This window comes from Pagrus major, chromosome 3 (assembly GCF_040436345.1).
Source record: "Pagrus major chromosome 3, Pma_NU_1.0".
Classification (NCBI taxonomy): Eukaryota; Metazoa; Chordata; class Actinopteri; order Spariformes; family Sparidae; genus Pagrus; species Pagrus major.
In genome coordinates this window covers 16,899,104-16,918,079 of record NC_133217.1, presented here as the reverse complement: position 1 = coordinate 16,918,079, position 18,976 = coordinate 16,899,104, and positions in this window count along the sequence as shown.

The following is an 18,976-nucleotide window of genomic DNA, read 5'->3' as shown; positions in this document are numbered from 1 at the left end:
TCTTTCTGTTAAAACTTTACATTTCTTTGTTAAAACTTTACATTTCTTTCTGTTAAAACTTTACATTTCTTTCTGTTAAAACTTTACATGTCTTTCTGTTAAAACTTTACATTTCTTTCTGTTAAAACTTTACATTTCTTTCTGTTAAAACTTTACATTTTTCTGTTAAAACTTTACATGTCTTTCTGTTAAAACTTTACATGTCTTTCTGTTAAAACTTTACATTTCTTTCTGTTAAAACTTTACATGTCTTTCTGTTAAAACTTTACGTTTCTTGATGTTGAAACTTTACATTTCTTTATGTTAAAACTTTGTTTCTTTATGTTAAAACTTTACATTTCTTTATGTTAAAACTTTACATTTCTTCATGTTGAAACTTTACATTTCTTTATGTTGATTGTGACAACGCTGTGCTCCTGATCTGGTTTGGTTTAGGCATGAAAAACATTGTGTGTGATTAGGAAAAGAATACCTGATTTTGGAGCCACAAACACGGCTGGTAATTGTTGCAAGGTCTCAGTAGTTTCACACTTAAAAACATGGAAACCCACTGTGAACTGTGGTCACTGGCTTGGCAGCCTCCTTGCCTGTAACTCCAACACCATCACCTCCTCCCCTTGGTATGAAAGTCAGGTCATAAACATGTAATGTGAAGGCGATATGACATGTTTTGTTGAAGTGTCAGTACGATATGTAGCCTATGACAATTACACATGGGAGTGGTTTGCAGAAACATTAACTGCCATTAAATTAATTCTGGCGACTGGGCAAGCAGTCAGATATGAAAAAAAAGAACAAATGATTAATGGACCCAGAAACCAGAGCTATATGGTCCAAATCTGTACAAATATTTCACCAAATTGAAAAAAGTGCAGGTTGTATTTCTTTTCTTTTTTTCAGAGCTCAATAATAGCTGAGGGAAATATACAGTCATCTCAGTTGTGTATTACAGCAAATTCTCAAACAGTAAATTGTGAAATCCTCCAGACTGTGAAGTGTTTAATTGAACATTGCTCCTCCAGAGGTAAGTACCAAATCTTTTCTTTTGTATTTTGAAAGAAAGCATTTGTCATGTTCATGTCACAGCCTTCTACCAACCAACAGCTGCAGGATACTTATCACATGAATAAACACCCTCCGTCCCATACACTATTTATCTTATGTACTTTAAATACTGTATGCGCTGATGAAATGAAAATGGTTTGATTCACCCTTTAGCCATTCAGGACCACGTCGGCGTTGGCTGGGTTTTTATAACCTTACACACCAGCCAAGTCCCTTCTGATAGATGATTAATGATCCGCTGACTTGCTCTGCCAGAATGGGGCCATCTACATAGTGACTCTATCACTTAAGACAGTGAAGGGCAAAGCCCAATAACAGAGGTTTTAGTATCAATGCAACGGGATTCGCACCAGAAGTCAGCATGGCATTATCAGATACTGAATTGTTGTTAATACTATCAGTGGGCATGTGTGGAAAGCCAGCAGTCGCCTATGTATGAGTGTAATGAGACATTAGAGCTGCACTGATCAATATATTTATGCGAGCAATGGATTAAATGACCACCGCTATGTGCAGTTTTAAAGCAGTTTCTTGTAGCGACAAATCAACAGAGAATAATCACTGCAGTTCCTCTCGGCTTTATGCAGCCTTTTAGACACTTTTAGCTCATTGTTTGGTTTTCTGGCCTGCAACGTCAGCTGTCGTTAATCCCATTTCCAGCTGCAGTAGGCAGTTTTTGTTTTGTTTTTTTCCCACATAGCTCTGATAAACCGTCAGCTACCTGGCCAACACAAAAACAGAGCAGACAAAGCTGGCGACAGGCTGATGAAGAAATTAGATCATGTGGTAAATAAAGATCCAGATTTATTTCCTAGTAGTTGCTGGAGGCTAAACACAGCTGAAAGAGTGAGAATATTCTACTTAAATTCATGAAGTGACAAAAAACACAACTTTATTTTCACTACATTCCCTTAACGTCCATATTCCTCCGCTCAAACGGATTGCAGTGCCAAAGGAGAAGGCTGTTTGACGGCAACATAAGGTGCCAAAAATGTCAAAAACATTGCGTATACTTAAATGGATATATACTATAATTTATCTTGTTGCGGGTATAGTTTCAGCAGTACAATGCTCTGCTTCCTGCCAGCACTGCAGACTTCTTCTCCACAGGCGGAGAGGTGACAGTCATCTACTGCAGGCAATACACTGACTAGGGACAAGTACCTCATACAGCCCCACATCAAAAGACCTGAACTATCACTTAAAGCTTCTTTTGCTATTTTAAAGCCGCACTAATCAGTATTTTTATATCAACAATGGATCACATAACTAATTGCAAAGTTAAAAAAAAGGACACTCGTAGTGAACAACTCGCAAAGAATGATCAGCCCGACTCCACATCTCACCTCAACTCTACAGAGCATTTTAGCATCTTTCAGCTCATTGTTTTGGTTTTATGCCGAAAACTTTACAGTTCTTTTTCACTGTCACTGCTCTCAACCTCTTTTCAAGTAATAGGCGGCTATTTTCTGTAAAATAGAGCTCTGTTAAATCCACTGTATGCTAACCCATCAAGCACCCAACAGGAGGCAAAGTTAGCGACTAGGTGAACATATTTTGGCCATTTAGCAGCTAAAGAGATAGAGGAAAACAGAGCTTCAGAGCTATTGGACTGACATTTACCAAATCCCCTTCAACATGACTCCAAATTAACACTATGTGCCTTCTGGATGTGTAAATAGGTAATGATTTGCTAACATGTTAGCCATAACAGCTTTATAATGTAATAATGTCCGATGTTGTTGATGAAGGTTCTCAGTCATCCAGGTCATGGTAATTCTAAGTGCTGTATCATAGGCTGGACTTGTTTCAGTTCCTTGAAGACGTTTCACTTCTCATCCAAGAGGCTTCATCAGTTCTAACTAACTGGAGGGAAGTTGCAGGCTTTTAAACTCTGTGTGGGAGTGTCCTTACAGAGTCGTTAAGGACATGTGTGAGCTCTGAGTTTCAGAGTCGTTAGGGCCACTTGTGGGTCGTTGACCCAACCAGCATCATGTGGGTTGCTAAGGCTAGGTGAGCCCAGGTGTGAATGGTTGTTAAGCTGTCTGGGGAGAACTTTTACTCCTCTTTCAAACCACCTGTCTTCTCTGGCCAAGATGTTTACATTGTTGTCCTCAAAGGAATGATTTTTCTCCTTCAGATGTTAGTGGACAGCAGAGTCTTGACCTGAGGAGTTGGCCCTCCTGTGTTGTGCCATTCGTTTATGGAGAGGTTGTTTTGTCTGCCCAATGTAGAAATCTGTGCAGTCCTGGCTGCAATGAACAGCATAAACTACAGTACTCTGTTTATGCCTGGGTGTTTTGTCCTTAGGATGGACAAGTTTCTGCCTCAGTGTGTTGGTAGGTTTAAAGTGAACCGGGATATGATGTTTATTAAAGATCCTCCTGAGTTTCTCAGATGTTCCTGCGACATAGGGAATGACAATGTTGTTACATTTTCTCGTCTCCTCCTCTCTGTCTGCTCTGGATCTTTTAGCAGTCTTGACAAAGGTCCAGTTTGGGTAGCCACAGGTTTTAAGTGCTCCCCTGATGTGCTTCTGTTCCTTTTCCTTCCCCTCTGACTTAGTGGGTCTCAGCCCGATGGTTTGGGGTTCTGAAGCTTCTGTCTTCTTCAGTGTGTACTGCACAGTCCGAGAAGGGCAGACCGTCTCCTCTTTCATCTTCCCGCTTGAACTTGATGTTATTGTCCACAGTATTTATATGTTCTGCGAAGGCTTCCACTTCCCTTGTTCTGATTTTGACACAGGTGTCATCCACATACCTGAATCAGACACTAGGAGCCAGATGTTGTGATGTTAGCTTGCTCTGCTGCCCCAAAGTGGCAAAAAGAGGTTTGTGGACCCAGAAGCAGACTCAGGAGCAGAATGATGGTTAGGATATTTAATAACAATTCACAAAACAAAGGCAGTTCAGGCCAGGCACAGGCCACAGAAGAAAAAGGTCAAACAAGAAAGTCCAAAAAACTCTGACAAAAGTACAGGCAGGGCTTAGGCAAAAATCCGGTGTCAAACAGCCAGGCAAAGGGTTCAATTAACAGGCAGGCAGTGTTAGGCACAGCAGAGGTACAGTCAGGGTTGAGGCAAAAATCCAGGAGTCAAAAAACAGGCAGAGATCGGTACACTGGCAGGCAGGGGGAATACAGGCAGCAGTACAATGGGCTTGGCTAGACTCACGTGGTTGAACAGAAGCAGGGTTGGCAACGGATTGGCAAACAGGTATCCAAAATTGTCAGGCAAAAATCACCGTCAAAAACAGGCTAAGGTCAGAAGGTAGAAAGATCCAAGAAATAGCAAGGCATGAACAGGGCTCCTGGAAAACAGACGCGATAATCTGGTGAAGACTGTCAGTCCTGGTGTGGCTTTAAAGCCAAGGCCGACGAGGAGAGTAGAATCAGGTGCGGAGCAGCAGGCACTGGTGATTGGATGCCTCAATTGTCAGTCAACCAGGAGGCAGGGCAGAGGGAAAAACCTGGCGTGGATCACGCAGGCCAGCCAGGTCACTGACTAAGGGGGGCGGGTCCTCGGCCGGAACGTAACAAAAAGAATCAGTTCAATCAATACAACCCTAATGGCTTATAGTTTTCTATCCAAGCCAACAGTGTGCAACACACACACACACATCTTTTATATCCAGGCCCCCAATAAATTGTCTGTTTCAAAATGTGTCTTTGTTAAATTTAGAAAGAATAGGTCACAACATTTTGAGCCTAATTTGTCGCGACACCAGGTACAGAGGCATCAAGTTAAATCAGGTGTGTGTCACTGAGTTAATTGTCAAGTCCCTCCTAAGGGGGCGGCTACAACCAGGGACATAAATACAGACAGTGCAGGCAGTGCGGCTCCACTGGGGCCCCAGGGGTGGGTGCAGTTAGGGTTAGTTAGTTAGTTAGTTGCAGTTAATCATAGTACCATGTAAATCAGTACTGGGTCCATAACTTATCATAAAAGCAATATAATGAAATATTGTCATGGTTTTGGGTTTTCCTGTTTTATGTTGACAGTCTCTCCTCATGTTTTACTTTCCACCTCCTGTCTTTGTCTTTTTCCTGCCATCTTTCCCACCCACTGTATTTAAATCTGTGTTTTTACTTCACCTTTTGTTGGTTTCGTCTTCATACCTGTGTCTGTTCCCCAGTCCTTGCGTGTCCTTTGTGTTTCTGGTTTGTCCTTCGTTTGTGTATTTCCTTTGGTCTCTTTCTTTGGATCCTCCTTTGCCTGCCTCTCTGTTGCCAGCCTTTTGTCACCTGCCTTTTGTTGCCTGCATTTTGCTTTCGGTTTTTCAGCTTTATAATAATGCTTACGTTTTTGATGTTTCACTTGCTTGTCTCCGTGTCTTGCGTTTGGGTCCTTCTTTGCTAAAGACATGACAATTATCATGAAATAATGAATACAAAATCACTGAAAAAAAATTTAAGTTATAAATTATGCATAAATATAATAGCATAAGGCAAATAACAAAAGGCAGTCAACTGGGACTCAAATGTGAATATGAGATCAAAACTATACATCTAACTCACCCTCAAATCACAAGGGAGGGAGGGTTGATTGAAAATTCCCAGGGTGTTCCTTTTTACCAACCAAAGGGAACAGATATATTAAACAATTTTAAAATAAACTGACAGAAGAAACGATCCACTGTGGCAGAAGAGACAGTTACAGAAAATGCTCCCGTCAAAACCATCATACTCATAAGAAGGCTTAAATAGAGAATTCTACATTCGCTCCCGGGGGGATCCTAGTTTGAAGGTGATAAATGAAAATAAATACATAATTTATGGTATCATTTACACAGTCGAGAAGCGTAAAACGTTACAGCAGATCCGACACAAATGCATCGTAATCCTTACCAGAATAACAACGCAGCTGTCAGTTTTGAAACGACTACCAAACGCACACATGCTTTACTTGTAGCCAGAAGAGACACAAACTCATGAATGGGGGTCCTGCCACCATGTTCTGCATCCATTGATGCGAGAGAATCCATTAAAAAATAAGCTCATGTTATGCTAGTGCATGCTGTCTGCTCCCCCTGCCTTTGTCTCTCCTCTCCACTCAGCTGTTTGGTGAGCGCCTTCACACAAGGTGGTTCTATACTATATTATAAGGTATATTTCCCAGAGAATCGGCATGAAATGATATGAAATGACCTGTGTCCATTGTCTGACTCGGAAATTGCTCAAGTAATTGGTTTTGTCTTCAAAAGGCGCCCACCGTGCTTCATCTTTATGTATTACTTGCAGCTGGCGGCCGACGCTTCCTGCCACTCAGTCGTATTCTCAGGTGACTGAATGAGTTAGTAAGTCTGGTAAACATGTCCCACCTCCACACAGATAGGAGGGGAGGGGGTTTAAAAATGATGGCTAACAAGGGAGATTAAAAATAAACAAACCTTGACGGGAAGAATATAAAATCTGAGAGGTGGGGGACTGAATACCGAAGAATGTTTGTTTCATTTATGGAAATCTTTCAAGGCCTATTTGGCTCCACTGAAATGAAAAATCCTCGCTATTCATTTCCTGCTGAACAAGCGCTGATTATGCAATATCCTTGAATATCAGTGAATTCCAGGCGGTGATTCTAGACATGGATTACAGCTTCTGTGTCAGTCACAGAATCTGCTGTTACAGGTAGAACATTCGTCGTCTAACAGTGCGGTGGGAAAACAGCGTGGCATTGACTGCTTTGATCACGATGGCTGGGAAATAAATTATGCACATGCTACACATCAATTATTCCTCTTGTCCCTCCAACCTGTTGTGCTGTAGGATTTTCAAGCACCCAGGGAAAAAAAAAAAAAGGAAAATCTCACAGTAAACAATCTCGAGATGCAGGATTTTCACCAGCCGGGGACCTTGTGCATGTCAGCTGTAACACAGTGGCAAGGACAGAAAACCATCTGCCAGAACCATCACAGCCCAACGCTGCAAACTTCTTTCACTTGTCAATTGAAACTATTTTTCACTGCTGACATCTGTGTTGGCTTTCCATCTTGTCCGCAAATTGAATCTCAGATCCGCCTCCCTCCCGGTTTCCTCTCTGTAAAAATGAAAGACACACGTTGAATCCACAAACAAGGCTGAGGCTACAGCACCCAAGGAAGAATTTCTTGTCCTGTGGTGCAGCAAATTGTATTTCCCCCCCTCCCAGCTGGAGGATATATCGCCTATAATTAATAAACATGAAGCAGAGCGATTTCAGTCAGACATCTGGAAACATTTTGAGAAAGGGTTTACTTTCTTTGTTACGATTCTTAATTGTAGACAACCTCTCCAAGAATGAATGTTGGCAATGTGTAAACCACAGAAATGTGGACACATTACTTTCTTTATGTAGTGACTTTACATTTCTTTAGGTTTAGTTTTCCATTTGCGGTGACAATTTGGTGCAATTTGGAGACAAAACACATGAAATATTACTACATTCTGAATAAACAGCGAACAGCAGGGGCATGGCTTCAGTGCACTGGCTTCATGGCTCTGCAGGCTGAAGCTAGCCTCACATGTGATCCCTGTCAAGTGATCTGAAGCAGACATAAACAAAACTTGCTCATGTCGCAGTGACAAAAAAACAAAAGCAGAAGGTTAAACGAGTCTGGATGAGTCTGGTATTCTATTCTTCAGCCGACTGGAGGTGATATTTTAAGTTTCTGTCAACAGTTGTATGCTAGCTAACGTTAGCGTGAAGGGCTATAACGTTTACCACTGCTTGGCAGCACCGTCAGCTGCTCCGGGATGACTCTCTCATTGGTTGTTGTGGTCCGGCTTGGAAAGTGTCAATGTAATCGTCCTGATTTTACATTTTGCACATCAAACCCCTCATATTACCAGATAATCTGTGCCAATCATGTTTTGAACGGGCACTGCACTGGTGCTCACAAATCTTGACCGAGGCCTCGAACTTGGCTTGACAGCCTTCTTGCCTGTAACTGCACCACCATCCCCTGCACCTACTAATTCGAATGTCAGGTCGGACACATGCAAGCTAAACATGATATGACACATTTTGTAGAGATGTCAATATGCTAAGGAGCCTGGGACGTGTCTAAATGTAAATCTATTGTTAAGTATGTGCTCTAAAATGAGTATGTATACATATATATCCAAACAGAGAGAAAAAAGTGGATCTCATTCATATTAGACAGAGAATCAAATCAAAGCTGCCCGTCTTAATATCTATCCTGAATTTTATATTTCATTCACACCCACAAACACTATACATCACATCCAATATGCTGACAGCTCTCGTTGTCGAGCTCACCTGAGCCTCCAGTCATACATTTATTCCAGCGCTGTCAGTGAATCACAGCGGAGTTACAAAACAAAGACAGTCCGCGATGCACCTCAGCGTTCTGTCTGTGAACCCCATTCCAGGAGCAAATAGAAAAAACACAGCCAGAGCTACACATCGGATCGGACGGGATTAAGTTTCACATTGTTTATCGAGTGTTTTGATAGCTAATGAGATTTCATCGGGTCGGGGTGGGGAGAGGGGATGGGTTCGGAGACGGACCACCGTAGCCAAATGTCAACCCTGGGTGTTGAGTTAGCACTTTGACAAAGTGGGAGCGGGGACGGGAACAGCTGTGGCGCCTGAGGATGGAGGCAGCGCTGAGGCAGTTCAGTGCTGTGACAGAAAGAGGGGGAGAGAAAAAAAATGGACGTCCCTCTTTTCACTGCTGTGTAAACCAGGGCGATGCAAATGACTTTATTACTCCTGGGAATGTAATTCATACAATTAGTTGACTGGTGAACCGATGAAGATGCTATTTATAATAAGTGAGAATGACAACACAGTGTTGGATTGAGTTCTTCTGTGCGAGCTGAGGTGCAGCATGCGGCCCCGGGCTGCAGTTTATACTATATTATTGGAGAAAAAAAAAATCAGTGTGTAAATAGAAAACAGCAAAAACACAATAACTGATTTCTGTTCATCCTTGAATGAACAATGTGTGTCCTGTGCTTTCATTGTGACTCACGCGGCTTTACCTCGCTATACAAGAAGGAGCCGGGAGAATGGATACCACCCACTTTCACATCTCTATGAGACTGCCATCCTAAACCAAAGACTATTTTCTTGCTGCCAGTCATGCAGGGATAGCACTTCAAGGTCTGCCAAGGTTGAAAGCAAAAGATGTAGCCGATGTAAGAAACCTCTCCCGCTCTTTCTTTCCTTGCTGTCGACAGTGTGTATAACCTTGCAATCTCCTTTAATTTCAGTATTACAAATGGGCAGATCAGTGCTGCATGCAGAACTCACGCGGCATTGAATTTGTCACACGCTGCACACTTGGAGAAAAGGTCACCGGAGCAGTCTGTGATGTGCACAGATCTGGATCTTTATTATTAGTGACAATGACATCAAGCTTTGTAATGAAAAGGACGGAGGAGGCAGAGTGACTACTGCTTAAGTCACCGTTGTGTAAGAAGAAAGGAATGATGTGTGGAAGTTGTGGAAAGATTTTGCAACATGCCCTGGAGCAAGTTTTCCCTCCCAGCGATGTGGCGCCACCATAGTCTCTCAGCACATCTGAGCTAAGATCGATTTTAATGTAAGAACACACTTTGGAGCGTAATTATTCTCGCAAGCTTCAAATAGAAAGAAACAATCACAGCGAAAAATGTAGGTCGCACATGACAATCTTGCAAATGCGGATCATTAATTCATTATTGTGGTGTAGAGGCTGCTTTTGCAGTTGTGTCTAAATGCATAATTAATCGGCAGCATTGAAGCACTGGAGGAAATTTCCGACTAACGAGAGACAAAGAATGTATAAACAGAACCGAAATCAAACAGTGAGTGAGCGGTTAAAATGAGAGAGGTGAACATCACGCCCGCAGAGTGTGTAAATGTATTTTTCAGGGCCGCGATTTATTTGCGAGCCAAGGTCTTGCTTCATAGTCTTCTTCCAGTATGAAAGGGAAGTCAAGCAGCGTGACAACATTACACGGTTCGAGGGGATTGCTTTTCACACCCGCGGACCTGAAGCTGAAATATGCAGGTATGCGAATAACACACTAGAGAAGAAGAAGAAGAAGAAAACACACTGTTTATGGCATCCCGAATGTCACTCAAACAAATATAAACAGAAGGAAAGAAAAAAATGAATTGATTTTGGCTGCGATATGCTACAGCTAACACTATTTTTGGCCTGCCGGATCAATGCAATACAGAGAAAAATCAATGGCTTTGGATTGCGTTCCCTCACAGTATACACTTTATTGATCTGCTGCCACACGTCTGAGATACAAAAATTAGAATCTCTGGTTAGATCAGAGGGAAACCATGTCTGCTAGCATTTGTGTCGTGTCACAGGAATCAAATAGTCACATTAAAGCATGGCATTGTCCCTGCTGCGTGATGTATAATCGAGGACAGATAAGCCCTTGTCTTTCCCTCCTCTTGGCTCTGGTTTCACATGTTCGGTGCTGGTTCCCCAGAGACTGACGGGCAGGGATGAGATTCCCGCTGAGAGAACACTCCTATAAACCCCTCGGTGAGATCCCATGTTTCTCCTTCATCCATGTCCCAACCCCCCAACTACAGATGTGGGGAATTAAGAGATAAACAGAGTAGAAATAATCCAATTACCTCTAATGGGCATGCCCATGATGGAAGTATCTGAGGAAGAGCCTTGAATCCTCCCGTAGCCTGCTCTAATTACTGTAACAGGGTAGCAGTGTTTACAAAAAAAGACACTTCCAAGGTGAGTTGAAAAGTAAAGCACGCAACACTTTATGGAGAAAGAAAGCAGCTCTTAAGTAGCAGCTCAGCTGTGGTGAGAAATTGAAGTGTTGAAATGGATTTTTTTATTATCCTCTGTATCTTGGCAGCGTATTTGCAAATTGAGTTGATTGTTGGCATTTGTGCGCTGCAATTCCCTGAAATAACTTTTCAATTAAACAATCAGTGTTGGGGAGTCACTAGTTGAATGTAATTAAAATAAATGTAACTGTAATCTGTTACGGGACAACAATGAAGAGACAAATTTGGGTCCGACATCATCAAGAGCCGCCTCTACATCTAGACACACTATTTGTGGGCGGTATGTGCTCGAGTTTAAAGCATTGTTTTTGATTGGTGCTTGTGTTTGAGTTTGAGTTGAGTCTTGTCTGCTAAACAAATCAATGCGCACCACTCGCAGTGATTTGACCGGTCGATTCGACTGACATTTATTTGTGTTGAAGACATAGTTTAGCTCTATATTTTGTCCGTGTCTGTCCACTGGGCTTCATGTTCATTATTTATTAAAGCTGCACTGTATGCAACTGTCTTACAGGCCCATACACAGACAGAGACAGAGCTATTGATACAAGGAATAGCAGTTTGCTTACATGAGTTTGAGATGTACTTATATTTGTATTAGGGGTCGACCAATATGTTGTTTTCAGGGCCGATACTGATACTGATTATTAGTAATCCAGGAGACAAATAACTGATAATAGGAACAGATACTTTTACAGGAAAATAAAAATCTTGAGTGGAGAATAATCAGTGATGGACTGTAAACAACTACAATTTACTCAGGTACTGTACTTATATACAATTTGGAGGTACTTTGCTTCAGTATTTCCATTTTCTGCTACTTTATACCTTCACTCCACTTCATTAATTTGATAACTTTAACAAAATTAAAATTTATTTTGGCAATCAGACACAAAAAACCCCAATACCGATAATCGTAAACATGAATGTTGGCCCCAATAATGGGTCAGACTGATAATCTGTCTACCCCTAATATACATTTGTAAACATTAGTGCAATATATATTAACTTATGGTGTGGTGAAATCAAACAGAGCACATATATAGGACAATATACCAAAATTGTTGCCTCAAAAACTAGCATAGTGCACCTTTAAATGTATTGTCCCGTTTAAAACATTTGATAGACAAGTAATTTAAAAAAGTAATCAAATGTAATAAGTTACATTACTTTGTTGTAGTAATAAAAGTTGTAACATTACATTATGTTTTTAACATGGTAAATGTGTAATCTGTGACCTTGTACATTTTAAAGTAACCTTCCCAACACTGCTTCATCACTTCTTGTAAATCAGCCTTCTGTTAATACCAACCTGGAAACTGAAAAATAATTATTTTATGCACTGACAGATTGAGTTAAGCTCCCCTAAAGTGGCACAGATCGATTCACTAATTTGTAATCAAAATAAATTTCTATGTAATTATAGGAAAACTGACATTTTGAGTCTAGTTAGCCAGCAGGTAATTGTGTGAGGTAATACTTTGGTACAGTGCTTTGAGCTTAGTGTTAACACCAGCATGTTACCATGCAAACAGTAACAGACCAATGTGTAGGATGCAGCGGCCCTCTCCGAAGCCAGTGTTTGTTTTTTTCTGTTCGGGGCAACTGTAGAAACATGGCTGTGCAAGATGGCCGACTCCAAAGAAGAGGACCTGCTCCCTCTGTAGATACAAAACGCTCAGTTTAAGGGAACAAAAACACAATGACTCTTAGTTTCCCTCTAAATCGCACATACTGGAGCTTTAACAGTGCTACAGTACTGATGTTTAGCAGATATAATGTTTACCATGTGTACTATCTTAGTTTAATACAGCTGAGGCTGATGGGAATGTCATTATCTTTGCTGCACAATCGGTTAAATGAGTTTTGACCTGACGATGATGTTGATTCAAAAGTTAAAGGATTAACACAATTATTACAATGAATTGTGAGGAAGACATGAGTATTTGGACCAAATTCTATGGAAATCTATTAAATAGTTGTGGAGACACGTCACTAAAAATCTCAAACGTCAACGTCATGGTGGCTCTACAGGAAGAGGATCGCCAATGTCAGCAGGATCCATCCCCTGGGAACTATGAATTTCTGAAAAAAATATGGCAAACCATTGAGATATTTCCAACTGGACCAAAGCGGTGGATCAACCAATACGTCCATGCCTTAAGCCGTCCCACTAGCGTGGCTAAGGATGTTATAAAGTATTACTTCAGGGGGTTTGGAGCTGCAGCATTGCTTTACTGAATATGAATGATTCACCATAAAACTGTACCGTTTGATTTTTCTTTGCAATAAAACTCCACATTTTGAAGGATAAAAACTGACAGTATTCATTATTTATCTTGTTGTCAACAAGTTTCATCAAAAGATCGAAAGCAAAAATGAGTTATTCTCTCAGTGTGTTTCGATATTCCCTGCCCTGTGGAAAACCTTCAAAAACACGTCTGAAAATACATGGTTCCATTTTTCAAAAAAAGAGTCATTAATTTCCAAACAGCGTGGGTGTTGGATGATCGATGTGTTTTGTAATGCCAGCCTTATCATTTAAATAATGTTATGCAAACCCCACACTGTTTAATGAAAATGTTTCCACAGTACCGAATAGTTGTGAGCGAACTCCTCCCATAGAAAGTGAATCTGCTCATCTCCCCCTGCTGGTTTTTTCAGATCTAGTTATGTGGGAGGCGGTCACGTTGACACACTGGTCCAAAGCCATTATGATCAGCAGCCATCAGGTAGCCCAATCCGCTCTGTAATGCCATTAGGACGGCATGACACCCGGGGTGATGCACACATCATTAGCCTCCACGCAAAATCCCATCCTGCAGGAAAGTAGGCAGAGACCAGGCAGGGACTCTTCGCTGACTTCGCCACTTGTTTCACATTTGACTGCATTTCTCGACAAGGACAATCCCAGTCTTTGTGGTTCCCATAAACCCTTTAAGAGCACACAGTAGATCTCAAAATGAATCTTTAAACGCTTCGACAGCAAGTTTCAACAACACAAGCATGAATGGATGAATAAAATACATAACAAAACTGCTTTATTTCAGCAGTTTTCACACGCCTGACTGGAGGAATTTAATCCTGCAGATGCACAATCATGTTTGACTTCATTTCCAAACAAAATGATGGCAATCATCTGCTGATACCTGCAGTAATCTCACCATTAAATTCTTTGCTCAGAGACTTATTTTTGTTGTGTTTGTGCATTATGGGGAATGGAAAGAGGATCAAGCAGACTAGTCTGTTGACCATTCTTCCTGCAGTGTTTGTCCTCCAGAGTCAGGTGTTCAACATCGGAAATAATCGCCAGTGGTCGAGGCAGAAAAGAGCTCAGACAGGAGTGTTCTGCTGCCTGTATGTGCTGAAAGACCCCGTCTCTTTACATTTTCATCTGACATTTATGAAATACTGGCACTCATCCTTCAAATCTATAGAATGGTGGAACATGCTTTGTATTAACCACTTATCTCTGGGACAATAAGGGGGCTTATTTAATGTAAATGTCATGGTGAGTTATGACAGTGTATGAGAGCAATTATGAAAACCTTTTGACACAGAAAATCAACCCTGTCATCAGAGTGAGGCTGGGTATTGGTTGATTCCTCAAAACCATGACAAATAACCATGTTTTATATCATTCAATGCAAAGATATTTCATTTTTAGATTGCTACAACCTTTTTACATGTCAACAAGAGATTATTAAAGGTGTTCATCAGTGTTTTATATAAGCAACGGGTCATATGATTATGTGTAAGATGAAAGGGGGTCACTTGAAGCGACGAACCCACGGAGTATATAACTCTTTAAATCAATGGAGCATTTTAGCATCTTTTAGCTCATTGTTTTGGTTTCTTGTCAATCTCACAACCTTTGTTTTGGCTCAGTCTGAACCACTCTCATCAACTTGCACTTTTCAGCAAAAATAATAAACCCACTGTACTCTAGCTCCCAAAAGTGAACAGACAAAGTCAAACCACTAGCTAGTAAACATAGAGAAGCATTTAGTAGATATATTCAGCATTTACCCATGACACCAAAACAGAGCCAAAAAGGGAGGTAAGATTGGACTTACAGTATAATCACCAGGTGGCTGGCGGAGGTGTTCAGTACATGCACAAATGAGTCTTCAACACTGAATCTCCAAGATGAACTGACCACAGTGAATCACATTGTCGCTGACTGTTTCTGTAGCTCTTAGCAGCAGAGCTCCTCGCTGTGACTGAGAGCCCTGCTGTCAGCTCAGCCATGATAGTTTGTTACTTCTTCTATAAAACCTCATGAAAAGGCTGCAAAAACAACAAAACAATCATAATGTGACAAGTGTTTCATATACTGTAGGTGAAACTGTAACATCTGAGCTGTTTGTATAAGCTAACACGACTCATATTAGTTAAGTTTCTGTGTACCTTCCCTCTGTGCCAGCTCGTCTTGTTCCCCCATGACGGCGTTCCAGCCTCTTCCTCCTGTGAGTCTTTGTGTTTAGTGAGCTTAGTTATCTGACCCTTGCCTGCCTTTAGACCTCGCCTCTGCCTGCAGACTCTGATACCTCTGCCTGATCTGACATATATCCTGTGTACCAACCTTGCTGCAATAAACGGACTGTGATTTTACGACAGCTGTGTGTTTGAGTCTGCATTTTGAGTCCAAGTCTGTGGTTCAGTATTGACACAGGCTACTTTTGTTCTGAGCTTGAACTAGAAACAAAATGAACATACTTCTGACCCACAGGAGCAGCACAGTGACGTGTCCCCTTACTGTTCATCTAACTGCTAAATTAAGGGTATCACCCAAAGCTGGTGGCTGGTGGTATGAAGCTACACAAGTTAGCAGCTCTTACCTTTTCATTTGCTAAGATTTAGCCATTTTAACGCCAAGGCTCGCCTCCTCACATGCAGAACAAGTTTCCCCTGGCACTATTTTTGCAAGGGTAATGTTGCCTCATCCTGTGTTTGGCACCACCAAAGACAACTGTGATTGAGTTAAATAAACACAAACAAGCTAGAGTATTTTTCATCCCCCTATCACAATAATAATTGGCGCAGCGAGACCAGAAGCCTTTTAGATGAGAGCTGGAACGACTTCAAGAACCTCAAGCGAGTGCAGTTGCCTTCATTTGGCACTTAGATACCATGACCCGAAAGACCTCACAGGCATTTTACTTTGAAATGGAGACCAACACTTAGTTTTGAAAAAACAAGAAACATTGGTCAAATGAACTACAAGATCATCTACGAACTCAACCTCCACACCCTTTAAATAAACTCGCTAGACACAAGCAAATCACAAACCTCTTTTTCCAATTGTATTTATCAGGACAAACCTTTGATTTGAGATGAAATAATATTATAACCTCTATCTTACTGCATGTAGCACAAATAGTAAATTAACCCATATGGACTCCTCTTCAGACTCAATTATAATATGAAAAATTCAACACAGTCGACCTCTGTTTCTCTTTCTCAATCATTTTTCACCGTCTCTGGTATACATGCAGCGTGAAACCAAATTTAAATAAGAGGAGCGATCTCCTGATTCATTTTTACTCATGTAATATCTCCGCGTTTGATGAATTCATTACTCATTCATGCTTCCTATCGCTTTTAATCCATTTCCCCGCACTTTCCAGATTTTAAAACCCTCTTGAGCATTTTCGTAAATTGAGTGTTGTGACTAGTCGGTGTGGGGGCTGCCGAGATAAAAAGACAAGCCGGTAAAAAAAAAGAAAACCCTGGCGTATCATGATGAAATGAAAAGATCTCGAGTGTACTGAGCGGATTTGAAAGCTTTTCCTATGCAGACTTGTCATGTTCTGTGGAAGGAGAGCTAAATTAAATACTGAAGAGGCATTCCCCCCTTTAAACAGTCGCTGTCAGGAAAAATTAAAGCTGGCTCTCCCAGAAGAAGAGGCACTTCAAATTAAAACGGATAGACACAAACATGGCAGCCAGGACAAAAAAGGTGCCTCTGGTGTGTCAAATGCCAAATGAAATGCCAGAAAGAGTTTCTTAATTGATATGTAGGCCGTACAACCTTTGTCTTCGCAGCCCTCGACAGTCAGACACTGCATTATGATCCACAGTGTATGACTGGAGCTGCTGTGACAGAGATGACACATATTTAATTCAAAGCAGCCATGTAAGAGTCAGCAAAGAGTGAGCTCCTTTGAATGTTAATAGTGTAGATACACACGGTGCTTTTAAGACCCGTCCTCAGGTCTCTGTGTGAGACACACTCGCTCCCACTGCGGGCCTCCCAAGTGTACATGTCAAACACACTTTGAAGTTCTGAGCAATCTGGCAAAAGAGCCTGTTAGTACCTCGGCAACACCGCTGCACTCGGGCTAAGAAGTTGAGAGTGTGAAAGGAAAACAGGCTGCGGGGAAGAAAGAAAGAAAAGGCAAGAAAAAAAAAATCCCAGAAAAGTAGGAGGAAGAGGAGAGTCGGGTGGAGGCGGTGGGGGCGGTGGAGGCATCTGGTCCCAGAATCCCCACAAAGTTGTTTTGGTTGTTTGATCCTCAGGTATGCAGGGGGTAGATGAGTTCTGTGCGTGAGCGTGTGTCCCGGCGGTTTTGTTTTGTTCTATCAGTGTGAGCTTCTTGCATACAGCATTCTGTCTATAAAACGCACCAATGCTAATTCACTTTGCTCTGGACATTCAAGGACATTTCCTCTTCAAACGTCCTCACGTTTACTGAATTTATGTTTTTCCACATTTCATTTGAGGGAGAACTTTAACATTGACTGACAACTGACAACATATTCTTATTTTGTCATACAAATGTAATAAAGAAAATAAAGATACTAATCTACTAGTCTGCCCTAAGTGCTCTGAAGTGATTTTTGCTCTGTTAGCAGCAGGGCCAGGAGATGGTCATAGTGATGTCAATCTGTCACACTTTGGACTGTAGGATGTCTGCACAAATATTGGTGAGATTGTCTTGAAAAGTGCTGCTTATAAAGGGACCAACAGAGCGAATCATATTTTTTTGGTTGACCTGCCGACCTTTAGTCTCGTGCCACCATCAGGTCAAACATTCCACTGGTACACAGGGCTATAGCCAATATTTTAGATTGACTGAAGTCAAGAGGTGGAAAATCACTGATGGTGTAGTTCGTCCACTCTTTTTTGAAGCTGAGCAGTTGCATCACAGTTCGATTGCACTTTAGGACGTGTTACAGTAGGTGACCACATCAGCATTCAGCCTTCTCCCTTCAGCATTCTGCATGCAACAGACTCACCTATTCAGTAGCGTATACCGTGACAGTGTCTCTTTCAGCTGGTTGACGAGGGTCTTTGTCCCGTTTGACACCAAAAGTCAGTGTTGATTCATTTTAACTTATGTCCGTAAGTTGCCTAGCTTCGAGCAGCAGCCTTAAAGCTGTTATTTGTAAGAACAGTTGATTTTTCAGTCTCATTCCCAACTCGTCAAAAACTGAAGTTTTTAAAAGTAAAAAAAAAAAAATGCAAATTCTGTATATAATTGTTATTATACAAATGATAGTAATGTAATGCTTCTAAAAGTAAAAGTGGAGAGATGATTTAGTGTAATGCTTCTAAAAGTAAAAGTGGAGAGATGATTTAGTGATCAAGATTCAACCACAAGCAACTAAACAACAAAACCTGCATCTGACACCACATCACGTCGTCTTCAAGGTTGAGATTGACAGGCCATATCTTAGAAACAGCTATTAATGAACCTTGTGGTGAGACTGTTTATCAACTGCTGTCTCCAAGGTTAACAATGAAATTCAATCTCAAAAACATTCTTGTCCCCAAAAAGGTAATTTCATCCTGGAACAAACAGAAGCTCTGCTATTTATATATATGTGTCACTGCAGTTTTTTAACCAATTTTACCACTGTCATGTACTTTTAATGCCTGAGCTGCCTGTTCCTTTGATTTGATACACGGTGGCTTCACAGCTAGCCAGGTGAAATTATAATTGAAACTGTCGGTCTGTGGTCAGTCGGCCAGTCCACCACTTTGGTCCAGACTGAAATGTCTCAACAACTGGCAAAACATTTAGTCGACACATTCACGTTACCTGTGAGTTGAATTGTGACAACTTGTCCCGTGCCATCAAGACAAAAAGTTACTGTGTCCAACAACTGTAATTCCCATCGGCCTCAGCTGTACTTTGTGTTTAG